At 46.4% G+C, this 19,590-nt stretch overlaps 41 non-coding genes across 41 annotated transcripts; 36 read left to right on the top strand and 5 right to left on the bottom strand.

The window, feature by feature from the left end:
- The first annotated feature begins 318 nt into the window (after window positions 1-318).
- Window positions 319-390, top strand: trnap-ugg (transfer RNA proline (anticodon UGG)). Its single transcript has one exon. It is a non-coding gene; the product is annotated as a tRNA-Pro (tRNA).
- A 78-nt stretch (window positions 391-468) lies between these two features.
- trnai-aau (transfer RNA isoleucine (anticodon AAU)) lies at window positions 469-542 on the top strand. The gene has a single exon. It is a non-coding gene; the product is annotated as a tRNA-Ile (tRNA).
- Window positions 543-622: 80 nt separating this feature from the next.
- On the top strand, window positions 623-695 carry trnaf-gaa (transfer RNA phenylalanine (anticodon GAA)). Its single transcript has one exon. It is a non-coding gene; the product is annotated as a tRNA-Phe (tRNA).
- Window positions 696-790: 95 nt separating this feature from the next.
- trnaq-cug (transfer RNA glutamine (anticodon CUG)) lies at window positions 791-862 on the top strand. The gene has a single exon. It is a non-coding gene; the product is annotated as a tRNA-Gln (tRNA).
- Window positions 863-1,424: 562 nt separating this feature from the next.
- trnaa-agc (transfer RNA alanine (anticodon AGC)) lies at window positions 1,425-1,497 on the bottom strand. The gene has a single exon. It is a non-coding gene; the product is annotated as a tRNA-Ala (tRNA).
- A 94-nt stretch (window positions 1,498-1,591) lies between these two features.
- Window positions 1,592-1,663, top strand: trnap-agg (transfer RNA proline (anticodon AGG)). The gene has a single exon. It is a non-coding gene; the product is annotated as a tRNA-Pro (tRNA).
- A 1,345-nt stretch (window positions 1,664-3,008) lies between these two features.
- trnap-ugg (transfer RNA proline (anticodon UGG)) lies at window positions 3,009-3,080 on the top strand. The gene has a single exon. It is a non-coding gene; the product is annotated as a tRNA-Pro (tRNA).
- A 78-nt stretch (window positions 3,081-3,158) lies between these two features.
- trnai-aau (transfer RNA isoleucine (anticodon AAU)) lies at window positions 3,159-3,232 on the top strand. The gene has a single exon. It is a non-coding gene; the product is annotated as a tRNA-Ile (tRNA).
- Window positions 3,233-3,312: 80 nt separating this feature from the next.
- On the top strand, window positions 3,313-3,385 carry trnaf-gaa (transfer RNA phenylalanine (anticodon GAA)). Its single transcript has one exon. It is a non-coding gene; the product is annotated as a tRNA-Phe (tRNA).
- A 95-nt stretch (window positions 3,386-3,480) lies between these two features.
- Window positions 3,481-3,552, top strand: trnaq-cug (transfer RNA glutamine (anticodon CUG)). The gene has a single exon. It is a non-coding gene; the product is annotated as a tRNA-Gln (tRNA).
- Window positions 3,553-4,114: 562 nt separating this feature from the next.
- On the bottom strand, window positions 4,115-4,187 carry trnaa-agc (transfer RNA alanine (anticodon AGC)). The gene has a single exon. It is a non-coding gene; the product is annotated as a tRNA-Ala (tRNA).
- Window positions 4,188-4,281: 94 nt separating this feature from the next.
- Window positions 4,282-4,353, top strand: trnap-agg (transfer RNA proline (anticodon AGG)). The gene has a single exon. It is a non-coding gene; the product is annotated as a tRNA-Pro (tRNA).
- A 1,350-nt stretch (window positions 4,354-5,703) lies between these two features.
- On the top strand, window positions 5,704-5,775 carry trnap-ugg (transfer RNA proline (anticodon UGG)). The gene has a single exon. It is a non-coding gene; the product is annotated as a tRNA-Pro (tRNA).
- Window positions 5,776-5,853: 78 nt separating this feature from the next.
- Window positions 5,854-5,927, top strand: trnai-aau (transfer RNA isoleucine (anticodon AAU)). The gene has a single exon. It is a non-coding gene; the product is annotated as a tRNA-Ile (tRNA).
- An 80-nt stretch (window positions 5,928-6,007) lies between these two features.
- Window positions 6,008-6,080, top strand: trnaf-gaa (transfer RNA phenylalanine (anticodon GAA)). Its single transcript has one exon. It is a non-coding gene; the product is annotated as a tRNA-Phe (tRNA).
- A 95-nt stretch (window positions 6,081-6,175) lies between these two features.
- On the top strand, window positions 6,176-6,247 carry trnaq-cug (transfer RNA glutamine (anticodon CUG)). Its single transcript has one exon. It is a non-coding gene; the product is annotated as a tRNA-Gln (tRNA).
- A 562-nt stretch (window positions 6,248-6,809) lies between these two features.
- On the bottom strand, window positions 6,810-6,882 carry trnaa-agc (transfer RNA alanine (anticodon AGC)). The gene has a single exon. It is a non-coding gene; the product is annotated as a tRNA-Ala (tRNA).
- A 94-nt stretch (window positions 6,883-6,976) lies between these two features.
- On the top strand, window positions 6,977-7,048 carry trnap-agg (transfer RNA proline (anticodon AGG)). Its single transcript has one exon. It is a non-coding gene; the product is annotated as a tRNA-Pro (tRNA).
- A 1,341-nt stretch (window positions 7,049-8,389) lies between these two features.
- On the top strand, window positions 8,390-8,461 carry trnap-ugg (transfer RNA proline (anticodon UGG)). Its single transcript has one exon. It is a non-coding gene; the product is annotated as a tRNA-Pro (tRNA).
- Window positions 8,462-9,087: 626 nt separating this feature from the next.
- trnap-agg (transfer RNA proline (anticodon AGG)) lies at window positions 9,088-9,159 on the top strand. The gene has a single exon. It is a non-coding gene; the product is annotated as a tRNA-Pro (tRNA).
- A 1,349-nt stretch (window positions 9,160-10,508) lies between these two features.
- Window positions 10,509-10,580, top strand: trnap-ugg (transfer RNA proline (anticodon UGG)). Its single transcript has one exon. It is a non-coding gene; the product is annotated as a tRNA-Pro (tRNA).
- Window positions 10,581-10,658: 78 nt separating this feature from the next.
- trnai-aau (transfer RNA isoleucine (anticodon AAU)) lies at window positions 10,659-10,732 on the top strand. Its single transcript has one exon. It is a non-coding gene; the product is annotated as a tRNA-Ile (tRNA).
- An 80-nt stretch (window positions 10,733-10,812) lies between these two features.
- trnaf-gaa (transfer RNA phenylalanine (anticodon GAA)) lies at window positions 10,813-10,885 on the top strand. The gene has a single exon. It is a non-coding gene; the product is annotated as a tRNA-Phe (tRNA).
- A 95-nt stretch (window positions 10,886-10,980) lies between these two features.
- trnaq-cug (transfer RNA glutamine (anticodon CUG)) lies at window positions 10,981-11,052 on the top strand. The gene has a single exon. It is a non-coding gene; the product is annotated as a tRNA-Gln (tRNA).
- A 562-nt stretch (window positions 11,053-11,614) lies between these two features.
- On the bottom strand, window positions 11,615-11,687 carry trnaa-agc (transfer RNA alanine (anticodon AGC)). The gene has a single exon. It is a non-coding gene; the product is annotated as a tRNA-Ala (tRNA).
- A 94-nt stretch (window positions 11,688-11,781) lies between these two features.
- trnap-agg (transfer RNA proline (anticodon AGG)) lies at window positions 11,782-11,853 on the top strand. The gene has a single exon. It is a non-coding gene; the product is annotated as a tRNA-Pro (tRNA).
- Window positions 11,854-13,202: 1,349 nt separating this feature from the next.
- trnap-ugg (transfer RNA proline (anticodon UGG)) lies at window positions 13,203-13,274 on the top strand. The gene has a single exon. It is a non-coding gene; the product is annotated as a tRNA-Pro (tRNA).
- Window positions 13,275-13,352: 78 nt separating this feature from the next.
- On the top strand, window positions 13,353-13,426 carry trnai-aau (transfer RNA isoleucine (anticodon AAU)). The gene has a single exon. It is a non-coding gene; the product is annotated as a tRNA-Ile (tRNA).
- Window positions 13,427-13,506: 80 nt separating this feature from the next.
- trnaf-gaa (transfer RNA phenylalanine (anticodon GAA)) lies at window positions 13,507-13,579 on the top strand. Its single transcript has one exon. It is a non-coding gene; the product is annotated as a tRNA-Phe (tRNA).
- A 95-nt stretch (window positions 13,580-13,674) lies between these two features.
- trnaq-cug (transfer RNA glutamine (anticodon CUG)) lies at window positions 13,675-13,746 on the top strand. The gene has a single exon. It is a non-coding gene; the product is annotated as a tRNA-Gln (tRNA).
- A 729-nt stretch (window positions 13,747-14,475) lies between these two features.
- trnap-agg (transfer RNA proline (anticodon AGG)) lies at window positions 14,476-14,547 on the top strand. The gene has a single exon. It is a non-coding gene; the product is annotated as a tRNA-Pro (tRNA).
- A 1,349-nt stretch (window positions 14,548-15,896) lies between these two features.
- On the top strand, window positions 15,897-15,968 carry trnap-ugg (transfer RNA proline (anticodon UGG)). The gene has a single exon. It is a non-coding gene; the product is annotated as a tRNA-Pro (tRNA).
- A 78-nt stretch (window positions 15,969-16,046) lies between these two features.
- trnai-aau (transfer RNA isoleucine (anticodon AAU)) lies at window positions 16,047-16,120 on the top strand. Its single transcript has one exon. It is a non-coding gene; the product is annotated as a tRNA-Ile (tRNA).
- An 80-nt stretch (window positions 16,121-16,200) lies between these two features.
- On the top strand, window positions 16,201-16,273 carry trnaf-gaa (transfer RNA phenylalanine (anticodon GAA)). The gene has a single exon. It is a non-coding gene; the product is annotated as a tRNA-Phe (tRNA).
- Window positions 16,274-16,368: 95 nt separating this feature from the next.
- On the top strand, window positions 16,369-16,440 carry trnaq-cug (transfer RNA glutamine (anticodon CUG)). Its single transcript has one exon. It is a non-coding gene; the product is annotated as a tRNA-Gln (tRNA).
- A 562-nt stretch (window positions 16,441-17,002) lies between these two features.
- trnaa-agc (transfer RNA alanine (anticodon AGC)) lies at window positions 17,003-17,075 on the bottom strand. Its single transcript has one exon. It is a non-coding gene; the product is annotated as a tRNA-Ala (tRNA).
- Window positions 17,076-17,169: 94 nt separating this feature from the next.
- On the top strand, window positions 17,170-17,241 carry trnap-agg (transfer RNA proline (anticodon AGG)). Its single transcript has one exon. It is a non-coding gene; the product is annotated as a tRNA-Pro (tRNA).
- Window positions 17,242-18,592: 1,351 nt separating this feature from the next.
- Window positions 18,593-18,664, top strand: trnap-ugg (transfer RNA proline (anticodon UGG)). The gene has a single exon. It is a non-coding gene; the product is annotated as a tRNA-Pro (tRNA).
- A 78-nt stretch (window positions 18,665-18,742) lies between these two features.
- trnai-aau (transfer RNA isoleucine (anticodon AAU)) lies at window positions 18,743-18,816 on the top strand. The gene has a single exon. It is a non-coding gene; the product is annotated as a tRNA-Ile (tRNA).
- Window positions 18,817-18,896: 80 nt separating this feature from the next.
- Window positions 18,897-18,969, top strand: trnaf-gaa (transfer RNA phenylalanine (anticodon GAA)). The gene has a single exon. It is a non-coding gene; the product is annotated as a tRNA-Phe (tRNA).
- A 95-nt stretch (window positions 18,970-19,064) lies between these two features.
- On the top strand, window positions 19,065-19,136 carry trnaq-cug (transfer RNA glutamine (anticodon CUG)). Its single transcript has one exon. It is a non-coding gene; the product is annotated as a tRNA-Gln (tRNA).
- The last annotated feature ends 454 nt before the right edge of the window (window positions 19,137-19,590 follow it).

The raw sequence follows: 19,590 nt of genomic DNA, 5'->3' as shown, positions 1-19,590 counted from the left end.
GAACAAATCATTGATGGGTTTGGGTGATGAGTGTTTTGCTCAGACCCTGTAATCCATAACAAAGGTGTTCAGCTGGGTTCAGGTCCGAGATTTATGCAGACCAGTCGAGTTCTCTCACACCATTTCAAATATTAAGCAATAAGCATGTACTTATATCGATAAGTGCTTATTTTGACACCAGCCCAACACTAGGGCTCATTGTGGCTAAACAGAGGAGCAGGACCAAACAGGCCCAGCCCAAGGAACTGCTTGAGGAAGCTGGTGACTGTGTTGTGGTCACATGTTTCCCAGTGGCACGGCAAAAAGACAGCACGGCTTGGCTCGTTGGTCTAGGGGTATGATTCTCGCTTTGGGTGCGAGAGGTCCCGGGTTCAAATCCCGGACGAGCCCTTGTTTAGCTTTGCTTCTTGATGCTGCTACACTGTGGAACATTCATGTCGGTCTTGGCAGAGACAGGAGCTGTTCCGTGGCCGGTTAGCTCAGTTGGTTAGAGCGTGGTGCTAATAACGCCAAGGTCGCGGGTTCGATCCCCGTACGGGCCAAGGTTTCTCTTTGCCTCCTTTTGCCGACTGCTATATTGCTGTGATTTGTGATGAAAATTCCTGCCGGGAGCATCTTTGTGGCCGAAATAGCTCAGTTGGGAGAGCGTTAGACTGAAGATCTAAAGGTCCCTGGTTCGATCCCGGGTTTCGGCATTGATGGCAGCCTTTTGAGAGTTTGTTTAACTGAAGCTCCCTATCCGAGTGTCCTTTTCTCCGTGACCCAGTGGGTCAGGCGCTAACGAAAGAGTGGTTCCATGGTGTAATGGTTAGCACTCTGGACTCTGAATCCAGCGATCCGAGTTCAAATCTCGGTGGGACCTGTAAGAGTTTTTGGGTATCCAAGGGAACAGCGTTTGTTACCCCAAAACAATCCCCCTGCCCTTTAAGCCTTTTTACCAGAGCACTCAGGCTCTAGACAAAAATGAGTTAGTTCAAGCAACATTGAGCACTTTTTCTGATCACCCTGGCGGTGGGCCAACAACTCACAAGTCGCAAAATTGCAGCAAACACAAGGACATTACAATGAAGCAAATTAAACATGTACGAAAACATAGAATAAATGAAAAATGCATTGACGTTTAGGACAAAGGAAACACACAGCTCATGTGTACAGGCCAAAGGAAACACACAGCTCTTGTGTACAATCTGACAATGAAATGCATTAAAAAGACTTACCAGAAATGACACGAAGACAAATGAACATTGAAAGAAAATGATTCCAATTTTAAATGGCAACAAAATGCTCTTGGAGTGTTAAGCTCCTGCTCCATGTTGCTTTGTGAAATAACATCTGTATCGGAGACGTTCATGTGTGGACCCAATGTGAAGCTTCACGCTTCCGGTCTGTGACATCAGAGCAATTAACAACAAACCACAATCACGTGGAGAATGCGGGCATCGATCCCGCTACCTCTCGCATGCTAAGCGAGCGCTCTACCATTTGAGCTAATTCCCCTACCTCTGTCTTGTGAATGCTTTGGCTTGTTGGAAGCTGGCTGCTATGTGGTGGGAAAATGTTTCCCAGGGGGGCGGGGTGGCACGCTTTGAGTGGCTCGTTGGTCTAGGGGTATGATTCTCGCTTAGGGTGCGAGAGGTCCCGGGTTCAAATCCCGGACGAGCCCCTCTTTAGACTCGTCCCTCGGAGCTTTAACCCACAACGCCCCTGTGTATGGCAATATTGGCAGGAAAGGAATGGAATGTCAACGAGAAACCCGCAAAGGACGTCAGGGACTCTCAGCGACACCTCCGCCTTTGGTCTTGTCAGGTCGAAACCGTGTCCGAGGTCGTCTTTTGTTTGTTAACCCCTAGACGATCCCCCTACCCTTTAAGCTTTCTACCGGAGGGCTTGCTGTTTTAACAAGCGATGAGTTGATTTCAAACAACACAATTGACTCAACCTGAAAAATGACCCAGGCTATTTGTCCTACTCCCTCCTGGCCGGGAAAGGCACATCATCCTGGCCACTGGGTAGGTACCCTGAGGTGCCTGGAGCTATGATACTTAAATATACAACCAGGCTAGTGATGCATGGTGTCCAATTTAGTTACCGGATGATTTATCAGAATTTTCTCTTAAAATCTAAGATCAACACTTGGAAAATGCGATAAGGACATGGCTTCTAAGATGTTACTTGACGTTAAAACTACACTAAGTGTTGGGATGCCCCTTTTAATAAAGGTGTTTGGGCCGACACAGTTGCCACCCCAAACAGAGCACAGCTGCCTCACAGCAAGAAGGTCCCCTGTTCAAGCCCTGGCTGGGTCAGGAGGCCTCTCTGTTTGGGGTGTACATGTTCTCCTTCAGTCAGCATGGAATTACTCTGGGCACTGCGTTATTTGGTTTCCTTAAACAGTCCAAAAACAACAGACACGTTGATCTATACACACACACACACACAAACCGAGGGAAGGGCAATTTGACATCTCCAATTCACGTAACCTGCATTTCTGACTTTGCCAAAAACCAGTTCTCGCCATGAATATAGCCATAGATTAAAAATAAATGAACATATTTATCTATTCCAGTTTCTCCAATCAAAACAAATATTAATGCTATACCTTACAGACCATGTCAAATAATTTTGTTTCCATCTATGTTGCAACAGTTTTGCAAAGGACTTTTTCTGTGCTGAAATGACTGTGACCCTGTGAACAAATCATTGATGGGTTTGGGTGATGAGTGTTTTGCTCAGACCCTGTAATCCATAACAAAGGTGTTCAGCTGGGTTCAGGTCCGAGATTTATGCAGACCAGTCGAGTTCTCTCACACCATTTCAAATATTAAGCAATAAGCATGTACTTATATCGATAAGTGCTTATTTTGACACCAGCCCAACACTAGGGCTCATTGTGGCTAAACAGAGGAGCAGGACCAAACAGGCCCAGCCCAAGGAACTGCTTGAGGAAGCTGGTGACTGTGTTGTGGTCACATGTTTCCCAGTGGCACGGCAAAAAGACAGCACGGCTTGGCTCGTTGGTCTAGGGGTATGATTCTCGCTTTGGGTGCGAGAGGTCCCGGGTTCAAATCCCGGACGAGCCCTTGTTTAGCTTTGCTTCTTGATGCTGCTACACTGTGGAACATTCATGTCAGTCTTGGCAGAGACAGGAGCTGTTCCGTGGCCGGTTAGCTCAGTTGGTTAGAGCGTGGTGCTAATAACGCCAAGGTCGCGGGTTCGATCCCCGTACGGGCCAAGGTTTCTCTTTGCCTCCTTTTGCCGACTGCTATATTGCTGTGATTTGTGATGAAAATTCCTGCCGGGAGCATCTTTGTGGCCGAAATAGCTCAGTTGGGAGAGCGTTAGACTGAAGATCTAAAGGTCCCTGGTTCGATCCCGGGTTTCGGCATTGATGGCAGCCTTTTGAGAGTTTGTTTAACTGAAGCTCCCTATCCGAGTGTCCTTTTCTCCGTGACCCAGTGGGTCAGGCGCTAACGAAAGAGTGGTTCCATGGTGTAATGGTTAGCACTCTGGACTCTGAATCCAGCGATCCGAGTTCAAATCTCGGTGGGACCTGTAAGAGTTTTTGGGTATCCAAGGGAACAGCGTTTGTTACCCCAAAACAATCCCCCTGCCCTTTAAGCCTTTTTACCAGAGCACTCAGGCTCTAGACAAAAATGAGTTAGTTCAAGCAACATTGAGCACTTTTTCTGATCACCCTGGCGGTGGGCCAACAACTCACAAGTCGCAAAATTGCAGCAAACACAAGGACATTACAATGAAGCAAATTAAACATGTACGAAAACATAGAATAAATGAAAAATGCATTGACGTTTAGGACAAAGGAAACACACAGCTCATGTGTACAGGCCAAAGGAAACACACAGCTCTTGTGTACAATCTGACAATGAAATGCATTAAAAAGACTTACCAGAAATGACACGAAGACAAATGAACATTGAAAGAAAATGATTCCAATTTTAAATGGCAACAAAATGCTCTTGGAGTGTTAAGCTCCTGCTCCATGTTGCTTTGTGAAATAACATCTGTATCGGAGACGTTCATGTGTGGACCCAATGTGAAGCTTCACGCTTCCGGTCTGTGACATCAGAGCAATTAACAACAAACCACAATCACGTGGAGAATGCGGGCATCGATCCCGCTACCTCTCGCATGCTAAGCGAGCGCTCTACCATTTGAGCTAATTCCCCTACCTCTGTCTTGTGAATGCTTTGGCTTGTTGGAAGCTGGCTGCTATGTGGTGGGAAAATGTTTCCCAGGGGGGCGGGGTGGCACGCTTTGAGTGGCTCGTTGGTCTAGGGGTATGATTCTCGCTTAGGGTGCGAGAGGTCCCGGGTTCAAATCCCGGACGAGCCCCTCTTTAGACTCGTCCCTCGGAGCTTTAACCCACAACGCCCCTGTGTATGGCAATATTGGCAGGAAAGGAATGGAATGTCAACGAGAAACCCGCAAAGGACGTCAGGGACTCTCAGCGACACCTCCGCCTTTGGTCTTGTCAGGTCGAAACCGTGTCCGAGGTCGTCTTTTGTTTGTTAACCCCTAGACGATCCCCCTACCCTTTAAGCTTTCTACCGGAGGGCTTGCTGTTTTAACAAGCGATGAGTTGATTTCAAACAACACAATTGACTCAACCTGAAAAATGACCCAGGCTATTTGTCCTACTCCCTCCTGGCCGGGAAAGGCACATCATCCTGGCCACTGGGTAGGTACCCTGAGGTGCCTGGAGCTATGATACTTAAATATACAACCAGGCTAGTGATGCATGGTGTCCAATTTAGTTACCGGATGATTTATCAGAATTTTCTCTTAAAATCTAAGATCAACACTTGGAAAATGCGATAAGGACATGGCTTCTAAGATGTTACTTGACGTTAAAACTACACTAAGTGTTGGGATGCCCCTTTTAATAAAGGTGTTTGGGCCGACACAGTTGCCACCCCAAACAGAGCACAGCTGCCTCACAGCAAGAAGGTCCCCTGTTCAAGCCCTGGCTGGGTCAGGAGGCCTCTCTGTTTGGGGTGTACATGTTCTCCTTCAGTCAGCATGGAATTACTCTGGGCACTGCGTTATTTGGTTTCCTTAAACAGTCCAAAAACAACAGACACGTTGATCTATACACACACACACACACACACAAAACCGAGGGAAGGGCAATTTGACATCTCCAATTCACGTAACCTGCATTTCTGACTTTGCCAAAAACCAGTTCTCGCCATGAATATAGCCATAGATTAAAAATAAATGAACATATTTATCTATTCCAGTTTCTCCAATCAAAACAAATATTAATGCTATACCTTACAGACCATGTCAAATAATTTTGTTTCCATCTATGTTGCAACAGTTTTGCAAAGGACTTTTTCTGTGCTGAAATGACTGTGACCCTGTGAACAAATCATTGATGGGTTTGGGTGATGAGTGTTTTGCTCAGACCCTGTAATCCATAACAAAGGTGTTCAGCTGGGTTCAGGTCCGAGATTTATGCAGACCAGTCGAGTTCTCTCACACCATTTCAAATATTAAGCAATAAGCATGTACTTATATCGATAAGTGCTTATTTTGACACCAGCCCAACACTAGGGCTCATTGTGGCTAAACAGAGGAGCAGGACCAAACAGGCCCAGCCCAAGGAACTGCTTGAGGAAGCTGGTGACTGTGTTGTGGTCACATGTTTCCCAGTGGCACGGCAAAAAGACAGCACGGCTTGGCTCGTTGGTCTAGGGGTATGATTCTCGCTTTGGGTGCGAGAGGTCCCGGGTTCAAATCCCGGACGAGCCCTTGTTTAGCTTTGCTTCTTGATGCTGCTACACTGTGGAACATTCATGTCAGTCTTGGCAGAGACAGGAGCTGTTCCGTGGCCGGTTAGCTCAGTTGGTTAGAGCGTGGTGCTAATAACGCCAAGGTCGCGGGTTCGATCCCCGTACGGGCCAAGGTTTCTCTTTGCCTCCTTTTGCCGACTGCTATATTGCTGTGATTTGTGATGAAAATTCCTGCTGGGAGCATCTTTGTGGCCGAAATAGCTCAGTTGGGAGAGCGTTAGACTGAAGATCTAAAGGTCCCTGGTTCGATCCCGGGTTTCGGCATTGATGGCAGCCTTTTGAGAGTTTGTTTAACTGAAGCTCCCTATCCGAGTGTCCTTTTCTCCGTGACCCAGTGGGTCAGGCGCTAACGAAAGAGTGGTTCCATGGTGTAATGGTTAGCACTCTGGACTCTGAATCCAGCGATCCGAGTTCAAATCTCGGTGGGACCTGTAAGAGTTTTTGGGTATCCAAGGGAACAGCGTTTGTTACCCCAAAACAATCCCCCTGCCCTTTAAGCCTTTTTACCAGAGCACTCAGGCTCTAGACAAAAATGAGTTAGTTCAAGCAACATTGAGCACTTTTTCTGATCACCCTGGCGGTGGGCCAACAACTCACAAGTCGCAAAATTGCAGCAAACACAAGGACATTACAATGAAGCAAATTAAACATGTACGAAAACATAGAATAAATGAAAAATGCATTGACGTTTAGGACAAAGGAAACACACAGCTCATGTGTACAGGCCAAAGGAAACACACAGCTCTTGTGTACAATCTGACAATGAAATGCATTAAAAAGACTTACCAGAAATGACACGAAGACAAATGAACATTGAAAGAAAATGATTCCAATTTTAAATGGCAACAAAATGCTCTTGGAGTGTTAAGCTCCTGCTCCATGTTGCTTTGTGAAATAACATCTGTATCGGAGACGTTCATGTGTGGACCCAATGTGAAGCTTCACGCTTCCGGTCTGTGACATCAGAGCAATTAACAACAAACCACAATCACGTGGAGAATGCGGGCATCGATCCCGCTACCTCTCGCATGCTAAGCGAGCGCTCTACCATTTGAGCTAATTCCCCTACCTCTGTCTTGTGAATGCTTTGGCTTGTTGGAAGCTGGCTGCTATGTGGTGGGAAAATGTTTCCCAGGGGGGCGGGGTGGCACGCTTTGAGTGGCTCGTTGGTCTAGGGGTATGATTCTCGCTTAGGGTGCGAGAGGTCCCGGGTTCAAATCCCGGACGAGCCCCTCTTTAGACTCGTCCCTCGGAGCTTTAACCCACAACGCCCCTGTGTATGGCAATATTGGCAGGAAAGGAATGGAATGTCAACGAGAAACCCGCAAAGGACGTCAGGGACTCTCAGCGACACCTCCGCCTTTGGTCTTGTCAGGTCGAAACCGTGTCCGAGGTCGTCTTTTGTTTGTTAACCCCTAGACGATCCCCCTACCCTTTAAGCTTTCTACCGGAGGGCTTGCTGTTTTAACAAGCGATGAGTTGATTTCAAACAACACAATTGACTCAACCTGAAAAATGACCCAGGCTATTTGTCCTACTCCCTCCTGGCCGGGAAAGGCACATCATCCTGGCCACTGGGTAGGTACCCTGAGGTGCCTGGAGCTATGATACTTAAATATACAACCAGGCTAGTGATGCATGGTGTCCAATTTAGTTACCGGATGATTTATCAGAATTTTCTCTTAAAATCTAAGATCAACACTTGGAAAATGCGATAAGGACATGGCTTCTAAGATGTTACTTGACGTTAAAACTACACTAAGTGTTGGGATGCCCCTTTTAATAAAGGTGTTTGGGCCGACACAGTTGCCACCCCAAACAGAGCACAGCTGCCTCACAGCAAGAAGGTCCCCTGTTCAAGCCCTGGCTGGGTCAGGAGGCCTCTCTGTTTGGGGTGTACATGTTCTCCTTCAGTCAGCATGGAATTACTCTGGGCACTGCGTTATTTGGTTTCCTTAAACAGTCCAAAAACAACAGACACGTTGATCTATACACACACACACAAACCGAGGGAAGGGCAATTTGACATCTCCAATTCACGTAACCTGCATTTCTGACTTTGCCAAAAACCAGTTCTCGCCATGAATATAGCCATAGATTAAAAATAAATGAACATATTTATCTATTCCAGTTTCTCCAATCAAAACAAATATTAATGCTATACCTTACAGACCATGTCAAATAATTTTGTTTTCATCTATGTTGCAACAGTTTTGCAAAGGACTTTTTCTGTGCTGAAATGACTGTGACCCTGTGAACAAATCATTGATGGGTTTGGGTGATGAGTGTTTTGCTCAGACCCTGTAATCCATAACAAAGGTGTTCAGCTGGGTTCAGGTCCGAGATTTATGCAGACCAGTCGAGTTCTCTCACACCATTTCAAATATTAAGCAATAAGCATGTACTTATATCGATAAGTGCTTATTTTGACACCAGCCCAACACTAGGGCTCATTGTGGCTAAACAGAGGAGCAGGACCAAACAGGCCCAGCCCAAGGAACTGCTTGAGGAAGCTGGTGACTGTGTTGTGGTCACATGTTTCCCAGTGGCACGGCAAAAAGACAGCATGGCTTGGCTCGTTGGTCTAGGGGTATGATTCTCGCTTTGGGTGCGAGAGGTCCCGGGTTCAAATCCCGGACGAGCCCTTGTTTAGCTTTGCTTCTTGATGCTGCTACACTGTGGAACATTCATGTCAGTCTTGGCAGAGACAGGAGCAAAATTGCAGCAAACACAAGGACATTACAATGAAGCAAATTAAACATGTACGAAAACATAGAATAAATGAAAAATGCATTGACGTTTAGGACAAAGGAAACACACAGCTCATGTGTACAGGCCAAAGGAAACACACAGCTCTTGTGTACAATCTGACAATGAAATGCATTAAAAAGACTTACCAGAAATGACACGAAGACAAATGAACATTGAAAGAAAATGATTCCAATTTTAAATGGCAACAAAATGCTCTTGGAGTGTTAAGCTCCTGCTCCATGTTGCTTTGTGAAATAACATCTGTATCTGAGACGTTCATGTGTGGACCCAACGTGAAGCTTCACGCTTCCGGTCTGTGACATCAGAGCAATTAACAACAAACCACAATCACGTGGAGAATGCGGGCATCGATCCCGCTACCTCTCACATGCTAAGCGAGCGCTCTACCATTTGAGCTAATTCCCCTACCTCTGTCTTGTGAATGCTTTGGCTTGTTGGAAGCTGGCTGCTATGTGGTGGGAAAATGTTTCCCAGGGGGGCGGGGTGGCACGCTTTGAGTGGCTCGTTGGTCTAGGGGTATGATTCTCGCTTAGGGTGCGAGAGGTCCCGGGTTCAAATCCCGGACGAGCCCCTCTTTAGACTCGTCCCTCGGAGCTTTAACCCACAACGCCCCTGTGTATGGCAATATTGGCAGGAAAGGAATGGAATGTCAACGAGAAACCCGCAAAGGACGTCAGGGACTCTCAGCGACACCTCCGCCTTTGGTCTTGTCAGGTCGAAACCGTGTCCGAGGTCGTCTTTTGTTTGTTAACCCCTAGACGATCCCCCTACCCTTTAAGCTTTCTACCGGAGGGCTTGCTGTTTTAACAAGCGATGAGTTGATTTCAAACAACACAATTGACTCAACCTGAAAAATGACCCAGGCTATTTGTCCTACTCCCTCCTGGCCGGGAAAGGCACATCATCCTGGCCACTGGGTAGGTACCCTGAGGTGCCTGGAGCTATGATACTTAAATATACAACCAGGCTAGTGATGCATGGTGTCCAATTTAGTTACCGGATGATTTATCAGAATTTTCTCTTAAAATCTAAGATCAACACTTGGAAAATGCGATAAGGACATGGCTTCTAAGATGTTACTTGACGTTAAAACTACACTAAGTGTTGGGATGCCCCTTTTAATAAAGTTGTTTGGGCCGACACAGTTGCCACCCCAAACAGAGCACAGCTGCCTCACAGCAAGAAGGTCCCTTGTTCAAGCCCTGGCTGGGTCAGGAGGCCTCTCTGTTTGGGGTGTACATGTTCTCCTTCAGTCAGCATGGAATTACTCTGGGCACTGCGTTATTTGGTTTCCTTAAACAGTCCAAAAACAACAGACACGTTGATCTATACACACACACACACACACACAAACCGAGGGAAGGGCAATTTGACATCTCCAATTCACGTAACCTGCATTTCTGACTTTGCCAAAAACCAGTTCTCGCCATGAATATAGCCATAGATTAAAAATAAATGAACATATTTATCTATTCCAGTTTCTCCAATCAAAACAAATATTAATGCTATACCTTACAGACCATGTCAAATAATTTTGTTTCCATCTATGTTGCAACAGTTTTGCAAAGGACTTTTTCTGTGCTGAAATGACTGTGACCCTGTGAACAAATCATTGATGGGTTTGGGTGATGAGTGTTTTGCTCAGACCCTGTAATCCATAACAAAGGTGTTCAGCTGGGTTCAGGTCCGAGATTTATGCAGACCAGTCGAGTTCTCTCACACCATTTCAAATATTAAGCAATAAGCATGTACTTATATCGATAAGTGCTTATTTTGACACCAGCCCAACACTAGGGCTCATTGTGGCTAAACAGAGGAGCAGGACCAAACAGGCCCAGCCCAAGGAACTGCTTGAGGAAGCTGGTGACTGTGTTGTGGTCACATGTTTCCCAGTGGCACGGCAAAAAGACAGCACGGCTTGGCTCGTTGGTCTAGGGGTATGATTCTCGCTTTGGGTGCGAGAGGTCCCGGGTTCAAATCCCGGACGAGCCCTTGTTTAGCTTTGCTTCTTGATGCTGCTACACTGTGGAACATTCATGTCAGTCTTGGCAGAGACAGGAGCTGTTCCGTGGCCGGTTAGCTCAGTTGGTTAGAGCGTGGTGCTAATAACGCCAAGGTCGCGGGTTCGATCCCCGTACGGGCCAAGGTTTCTCTTTGCCTCCTTTTGCCGACTGCTATATTGCTGTGATTTGTGATGAAAATTCCTGCCGGGAGCATCTTTGTGGCCGAAATAGCTCAGTTGGGAGAGCGTTAGACTGAAGATCTAAAGGTCCCTGGTTCGATCCCGGGTTTCGGCATTGATGGCAGCCTTTTGAGAGTTTGTTTAACTGAAGCTCCCTATCCGAGTGTCCTTTTCTCCGTGACCCAGTGGGTCAGGCGCTAACGAAAGAGTGGTTCCATGGTGTAATGGTTAGCACTCTGGACTCTGAATCCAGCGATCCGAGTTCAAATCTCGGTGGGACCTGTAAGAGTTTTTGGGTATCCAAGGGAACAGCGTTTGTTACCCCAAAACAATCCCCCTGCCCTTTAAGCCTTTTTACCAGAGCACTCAGGCTCTAGACAAAAATGAGTTAGTTCAAGCAACATTGAGCACTTTTTCTGATCACCCTGGCGGTGGGCCAACAACTCACAAGTCGCAAAATTGCAGCAAACACAAGGACATTACAATGAAGCAAATTAAACATGTACGAAAACATAGAATAAATGAAAAATGCATTGACGTTTAGGACAAAGGAAACACACAGCTCATGTGTACAGGCCAAAGGAAACACACAGCTCTTGTGTACAATCTGACAATGAAATGCATTAAAAAGACTTACCAGAAATGACACGAAGACAAATGAACATTGAAAGAAAATGATTCCAATTTTAAATGGCAACAAAATGCTCTTGGAGTGTTAAGCTCCTGCTCCATGTTGCTTTGTGAAATAACATCTGTATCGGAGACGTTCATGTGTGGACCCAACGTGAAGCTTCACGCTTCCGGTCTGTGACATCAGAGCAATTAACAACAAACCACAATCACGTGGAGAATGCGGGCATCGATCCCGCTACCTCTCGCATGCTAAGCGAGCGCTCTACCATTTGAGCTAATTCCCCTACCTCTGTCTTGTGAATGCTTTGGCTTGTTGGAAGCTGGCTGCTATGTGGTGGGAAAATGTTTCCCAGGGGGGCGGGGTGGCACGCTTTGAGTGGCTCGTTGGTCTAGGGGTATGATTCTCGCTTAGGGTGCGAGAGGTCCCGGGTTCAAATCCCGGACGAGCCCCTCTTTAGACTCGTCCCTCGGAGCTTTAACCCACAACGCCCCTGTGTATGGCAATATTGGCAGGAAAGGAATGGAATGTCAACGAGAAACCCGCAAAGGACGTCAGGGACTCTCAGCGACACCTCCGCCTTTGGTCTTGTCAGGTCGAAACCGTGTCCGAGGTCGTCTTTTGTTTGTTAACCCCTAGACGATCCCCCTACCCTTTAAGCTTTCTACCGGAGGGCTTGCTGTTTTAACAAGCGATGAGTTGATTTCAAACAACACAATTGACTCAACCTGAAAAATGACCCAGGCTATTTGTCCTACTCCCTCCTGGCCGGGAAAGGCACATCATCCTGGCCACTGGGTAGGTACCCTGAGGTGCCTGGAGCTATGATACTTAAATATACAACCAGGCTAGTGATGCATGGTGTCCAATTTAGTTACCGGATGATTTATCAGAATTTTCTCTTAAAATCTAAGATCAACACTTGGAAAATGCGATAAGGACATGGCTTCTAAGATGTTACTTGACGTTAAAACTACACTAAGTGTTGGGATGCCCCTTTTAATAAAGGTGTTTGGGCCGACACAGTTGCCACCCCAAACAGAGCACAGCTGCCTCACAGCAAGAAGGTCCCCTGTTCAAGCCCTGGCTGGGTCAGGAGGCCTCTCTGTTTGGGGTGTACATGTTCTCCTTCAGTCAACATGGAATTACTCTGGGCACTGCGTTATTTGGTTTCCTTAAACAGTCCAAAAACAACAGACACGTTGATCTATACACACACACACACACACACAAACCGAGGGAAGGGCAATTTGACATCTCCAATTCACGTAACCTGCATTTCTGACTTTGCCAAAAACCAGTTCTCGCCATGAATATAGCCATAGATTAAAAATAAATGAACATATTTATCTATTCCAGTTTCTCCAATCAAAACAAATATTAATGCTATACCTTACAGACCATGTCAAATAATTTTGTTTCCATCTATGTTGCAACAGTTTTGCAAAGGACTTTTTCTGTGCTGAAATGACTGTGACCCTGTGAACAAATCATTGATGGGTTTGGGTGATGAGTGTTTTGCTCAGACCCTGTAATCCATAACAAAGGTGTTCAGCTGGGTTCAGGTCCGAGATTTATGCAGACCAGTCGAGTTCTCTCACACCATTTCAAATATTAAGCAATAAGCATGTACTTATATCGATAAGTGCTTATTTTGACACCAGCCCAACACTAGGGCTCATTGTGGCTAAACAGAGGAGCAGGACCAAACAGGCCCAGCCCAAGGAACTGCTTGAGGAAGCTGGTGACTGTGTTGTGGTCACATGTTTCCCAGTGGCACGGCAAAAAGACAGCACGGCTTGGCTCGTTGGTCTAGGGGTATGATTCTCGCTTTGGGTGCGAGAGGTCCCGGGTTCAAATCCCGGACGAGCCCTTGTTTAGCTTTGCTTCTTGATGCTGCTACACTGTGGAACATTCATGTCAGTCTTGGCAGAGACAGGAGCTGTTCCGTGGCCGGTTAGCTCAGTTGGTTAGAGCGTGGTGCTAATAACGCCAAGGTCGCGGGTTCGATCCCCGTACGGGCCAAGGTTTCTCTTTGCCTCCTTTTGCCGACTGCTATATTGCTGTGATTTGTGATGAAAATTCCTGCTGGGAGCATCTTTGTGGCCGAAATAGCTCAGTTGGGAGAGCGTTAGACTGAAGATCTAAAGGTCCCTGGTTCGATCCCGGGTTTCGGCATTGATGGCAGCCTTTTGAGAGTTTGTTTAACTGAAGCTCCCTATCCGAGTGTCCTTTTCTCCGTGACCCAGTGGGTCAGGCGCTAACGAAAGAGTGGTTCCATGGTGTAATGGTTAGCACTCTGGACTCTGAATCCAGCGATCCGAGTTCAAATCTCGGTGGGACCTGTAAGAGTTTTTGGGTATCCAAGGGAACAGCGTTTCTTACCCCAAAACAATCCCCCTGCCCTTTAAGCCTTTTTACCAGAGCACTCAGGCTCTAGACAAAAATGAGTTAGTTCAAGCAACATTGAGCACTTTTTCTGATCACCCTGGCGGTGGGCCAACAACTCACAAGTCGCAAAATTGCAGCAAACACAAGGACATTACAATGAAGCAAATTAAACATGTACGAAAACATAGAATAAATGAAAAATGCATTGACGTTTAGGACAAAGGAAACACACAGCTCATGTGTACAGGCCAAAGGAAACACACAGCTCTTGTGTACAATCTGACAATGAAATGCATTAAAAAGACTTACCAGAAATGACACGAAGACAAATGAACATTGAAAGAAAATGATTCCAATTTTAAATGGCAACAAAATGCTCTTGGAGTGTTAAGCTCCTGCTCCATGTTGCTTTGTGAAATAACATCTGTATCGGAGACATTCATGTGTGGACCCAACGTGAAGCTTCACGCTTCCGGTCTGTGACATCAGAGCAATTAACAACAAACCACAATCACGTGGAGAATGCGGGCATCAATCCCGCTACCTCTCGCATGCTAAGCGAGCGCTCTACCATTTGAGCTAATTCCCCAACCTCTTTCTTGTGAATGCTTTGGCTTGTTGGAAGCTGGCTGCTATGTGGTGGGAAAATGTTTCCCAGGGGGGCGGGGTGGCACGCTTTGAGTGGCTCGTTGGTCTAGGGGTATGATTCTCGCTTAGGGTGCGAGAGGTCCCGGGTTCAAATCCCGGACGAGCCCCTCTTTAGACTCGTCCCTCGGAGCTTTAACCCACAACGCCCCTGTGTATGGCAATATTGGCAGGAAAGGAATGGAATGTCAACGAGAAACCCGCAAAGGACGTCAGGGACTCTCAGCGACACCTCCGCCTTTGGTCTTGTCAGGTCGAAACCGTGTCCGAGGTCGTCTTTTGTTTGTTAACCCCTAGACGATCCCCCTACCCTTTAAGCTTTCTACCGGAGGGCTTGCTGTTTTAACAAGCGATGAGTTGATTTCAAACAACACAATTGACTCAACCTGAAAAATGACCCAGGCTATTTGTCCTACTCCCTCCTGGCCGGGAAAGGCACATCATCCTGGCCACTGGGTAGGTACCCTGAGGTGCCTGGAGCTATGATACTTAAATATACAACCAGGCTAGTGATGCATGGTGTCCAATTTAGTTACCGGATGATTTATCAGAATTTTCTCTTAAAATCTAAGATCAACACTTGGAAAATGCGATAAGGACATGGCTTCTAAGATGTTACTTGACGTTAAAACTACACTAAGTGTTGGGATGCCCCTTTTAATAAAGGTGTTTGGGCCGACACAGTTGCCACCCCAAACAGAGCACAGCTGCCTCACAGCAAGAAGGTCCCCTGTTCAAGCCCTGGCTGGGTCAGGAGGCCTCTCTGTTTGGGGTGTACATGTTCTCCTTCAGTCAGCATGGAATTACTCTGGGCACTGCGTTATTTGGTTTCCTTAAACAGTCCAAAAACAACAGACACGTTGATCTATACACACACACACACACACACAAACCGAGGGAAGGGCAATTTGACATCTCCAATTCACGTAACCTGCATTTCTGACTTTGCCAAAAACCAGTTCTCGCCATGAATATAGCCATAGATTAAAAATAAATGAACATATTTATCTATTCCAGTTTCTCCAATCAAAACAAATATTAATGCTATACCTTACAGACCATGTCAAATAATTTTGTTTCCATCTATGTTGCAACAGTTTTGCAAAGGACTTTTTCTGTGCTGAAATGACTGTGACCCTGTGAACAAATCATTGATTGGTTTGGGTGATGAGTGTTTTGCTCAGACCCTGTAATCCATAACAAAGGTGTTCAGCTGGGTTCAGGTCCGAGATTTATGCAGACCAGTCGAGTTCTCTCACACCATTTCAAATATTAAGCAATAAGCATGTACTTATATCGATAAGTGCTTATTTTGACACCAGCCCAACACTAGGGCTCATTGTGGCTAAACAGAGGAGCAGGACCAAACAGGCCCAGCCCAAGGAACTGCTTGAGGAAGCTGGTGACTGTGTTGTGGTCACATGTTTCCCAGTGGCACGGCAAAAAGACAGCACGGCTTGGCTCGTTGGTCTAGGGGTATGATTCTCGCTTTGGGTGCGAGAGGTCCCGGGTTCAAATCCCGGACGAGCCCTTGTTTAGCTTTGCTTCTTGATGCTGCTACACTGTGGAACATTCATGTCAGTCTTGGCAGAGACAGGAGCTGCTCCGTGGCCGGTTAGCTCAGTTGGTTAGAGCGTGGTGCTAATAACGCCAAGGTCGCGGGTTCGATCCCCGTACGGGCCAAGGGTTCTCTTTGCCTCCTTTTGCCGACTGCTATATTGCTGTGATTTGTGATGAAAATTCCTGCCGGGAGCATCTTTGTGGCCGAAATAGCTCAGTTGGGAGAGCGTTAGACTGAAGATCTAAAGGTCCCTGGTTCGATCCCGGGTTTCGGCATTGATGGCAGCCTTTTGAGAGTTTGTTTAACTGAAGCTCCCTATCCGAGTGTCCTTTTCTCCGTGACCCAGTGGGTCAGGCGCTAACGAAAGAGTGGTTCCATGGTGTAATGGTTAGCACTCTGGACTCTGAATCCAGCGATCCGAGTTCAAATCTCGGTGGGACCTGTAAGAGTTTTTGGGTATCCAAGGGAACAGCGTTTGTTACCCCAAAACAATCCCCCTGCCCTTTAAGCCTTTTTACCAGAGCACTCAGGCTCTAGACAAAAATGAGTTAGTTCAAGCAACATTGAGCACTTTTTCTGATCACCCTGGCGGTGGGCCAACAACTCACAAGTCGCAAAATTGCAGCAAACACAAGGACATTACAATGAAGCAAATTAAACATGTACGAAAACATAGAATAAATGAAAAATGCATTGACGTTTAGGACAAAGGAAACACACAGCTCATGTGTACAGGCCAAAGGAAACACACAGCTCTTGTGTACAATCTGACAATGAAATGCATTAAAAAGACTTACCAGAAATGACACGAAGACAAATGAACATTGAAAGAAAATGATTCCAATTTTAAATGGCAACAAAATGCTCTTGGAGTGTTAAGCTCCTGCTCCATGTTGCTTTGTGAAATAACATCTGTATCGGAGACGTTCATGTGTGGACCCAATGTGAAGCTTCACGCATCCGGTCTGTGACATCAGAGCAATTAACAACAAACCACAATCACGTGGAGAATGCGGGCATCGATCCCGCTACCTCTCGCATGCTAAGCGAGCGCTCTACCATTTGAGCTAATTCCCCAACCTCTTTCTTGTGAATGCTTTGGCTTGTTGGAAGCTGGCTGCTATGTGGTGGGAAAATGTTTCCCAGGGGGGCGGGGCGGCACGCTTTGAGTGGCTCGTTGGTCTAGGGGTATGATTCTCGCTTAGGGTGCGAGAGGTCCCGGGTTCAAATCCCGGACGAGCCCCTCTTTAGACTCGTCCCTCGGAGCTTTAACCCACAACGCCCCTGTGTATGGCAATATTGGCAGGAAAGGAATGGAATGTCAACGAGAAACCCGCAAAGGACGTCAGGGACTCTCAGCGACACCTCCGCCTTTGGTCTTGTCAGGTCGAAACCGTGTCCGAGGTCGTCTTTTGTTTGTTAACCCCTAGACGATCCCCCTACCCTTTAAGCTTTCTACCGGAGGGCTTGCTGTTTTAACAAGCGATGAGTTGATTTCAAACAACACAATTGACTCAACCTGAAAAATGACCCAGGCTATTTGTCCTACTCCCTCCTGGCCGGGAAAGGCACATCATCCTGGCCACTGGGTAGGTACCCTGAGGTGCCTGGAGCTATGATACTTAAATATACAACCAGGCTAGTGATGCATGGTGTCCAATTTAGTTACCGGATGATTTATCAGAATTTTCTCTTAAAATCTAAGATCAACACTTGGAAAATGCGATAAGGACATGGCTTCTAAGATGTTACTTGACGTTAAAACTACACTAAGTGTTGGGATGCCCCTTTTAATAAAGGTGTTTGGGCCGACACAGTTGCCACCCCAAACAGAGCACAGCTGCCTCACAGCAAGAAGGTCCCCTGTTCAAGCCCTGGCTGGGTCAGGAGGTCTCTCTGTTTGGGGTGTACATGTTCTCCTTCAGTCAACATGGAATTACTCTGGGCACTGCGTTATTTGGTTTCCTTAAACAGTCCAAAAACAACAGACACGTTGATCTATACACACACACACACACACACACAAACCGAGGGAAGGGCAATTTGACATCTCCAATTCACGTAACCTGCATTTCTGACTTTGCCAAAAACCAGTTCTCGCCATGAATATAGCCATAGATTAAAAATAAATGAACATATTTATCTATTCCAGTTTCTCCAATCAAAACAAATATTAATGCTATACCTTACAGACCATGTCAAATAATTTTGTTTCCATCTATGTTGCAACAGTTTTGCAAAGGACTTTTTCTGTGCTGAAATGACTGTGACCCTGTGAACAAATCATTGATGGGATTGGGTGATGAGTGTTTTGCTCAGACCCTGTAATCCATAACAAAGGTGTTCAGCTGGGTTCAGGTCCGAGATTTATGCAGACCAGTCGAGTTCTCTCACACCATTTCAAATATTAAGCAATAAGCATGTACTTATATCGATAAGTGCTTATTTTGACACCAGCCCAACACTAGGGCTCATTGTGGCTAAACAGAGGAGCAGGACCAAACAGGCCCAGCCCAAGGAACTGCTTGAGGAAGCTGGTGACTGTGTTGTGGTCACATGTTTCCCAGTGGCACGGCAAAAAGACAGCACGGCTTGGCTCGTTGGTCTAGGGGTATGATTCTCGCTTTGGGTGCGAGAGGTCCCGGGTTCAAATCCCGGACGAGCCCTTGTTTAGCTTTGCTTCTTGATGCTGCTACACTGTGGAACATTCATGTCAGTCTTGGCAGAGACAGGAGCTGTTCCGTGGCCGGTTAGCTCAGTTGGTTAGAGCGTGGTGCTAATAACGCCAAGGTCGCGGGTTCAATCCCCGTACGGGCCAAGGTTTCTCTTTGCCTCCTTTTGCCGACTGCGGCATTGCTGTGATTTGTGATGAAAATTCCTGCTGGGAGCATCTTTGTGGCCGAAATAGCTCAGTTGGGAGAGCGTTAGACTGAAGATCTAAAGGTCCCTGGTTCGATCCCGGGTTTCGGCATTGATGGCAGCCTTTTGAGAGTTTGTTTAACTGAAGCTCCCTATCCGAGTGTCCTTTTCTCTGTGACCCAGTGGGTCAGGCGCTAACGAAAGAGTGGTTCCATGGTGTAATGGTTAGCACTCTGGACTCTGAATCCAGCGATCCGAGTTCAAATCTCGGTGGGACCTGTAAGAGTTTTTGGGTATCCAAGGGAACAGCGTTTGTTACCCCAAAACAATCCCCCTGCCCTTTAAGCCTTTTTACCAGAGCACTCAGGCTCTAGACAAAAATGAGTTAGTTCAAGCAACATTGAGCACTTTTTCTGATCACCCTGGCGGTGGGCCAACAACTCACAAGTCGCAAAATTGCAGCAAACACAAGGACATTACAATGAAGCAAATTAAACATGTACGAAAACATAGAATAAATGAAAAATGCATTGACGTTTAGGACAAAGGAAACACACAGCTCATGTGTACAGGCCAAAGGAAACACACAGCTCTTGTGTACAATCTGACAATGAAATGCAATAAAAAGACTTACCAGAAATGACACGAAGACAAATGAACATTGAAAGAAAATGATTCCAATTTTAAATGGCAACAAAATGCTCTTGGAGTGTTAAGCTCCTGCTCCATGTTG

Source organism: Misgurnus anguillicaudatus, chromosome 20, assembly GCF_027580225.2.
Source record: "Misgurnus anguillicaudatus chromosome 20, ASM2758022v2, whole genome shotgun sequence".
Lineage (NCBI taxonomy): Eukaryota > Metazoa > Chordata > Actinopteri > Cypriniformes > Cobitidae > Misgurnus > Misgurnus anguillicaudatus.
This window is presented reverse-complemented; position numbering and strand designations above follow the sequence as displayed.